Below are 326 nucleotides of genomic sequence, written 5' to 3' on the forward strand. Positions count from 1 at the left end.
ATCGCGACCATCGAAACTGCGAGCCGGAGCCTGAGCCAAAATCACTCCCACTGACATCACTAGTGATGTCAGTGGGCCGGCTTCTGACGGGAGGCGTTCCCTTAGGAACGCCCCCGTCAGGGAGGCACGCCCCCGGCACGCCCACCAATCAATGTCAATCAACATCGACAGCACGCCCTTTGATCAGACACAACGAGCGAAGGAAAGTCCTTCGCTCGTCGCGTCTGGCGCATGCGCACGACGGAGCTCCCTCCGTCGTGCGCATGCTCAGTGCAGAACATCGACACACTTGCGAGCGGACAGCCGCTCGCGAGTGGGTCTGAATC

The sequence above is a fragment of the Taudactylus pleione genome, unplaced genomic scaffold (genome assembly GCF_031769625.1).
Source record: "Taudactylus pleione unplaced genomic scaffold, aTauple2 ptg000040l, whole genome shotgun sequence".
NCBI classification, from domain to species: Eukaryota; Metazoa; Chordata; class Amphibia; order Anura; family Myobatrachidae; genus Taudactylus; species Taudactylus pleione.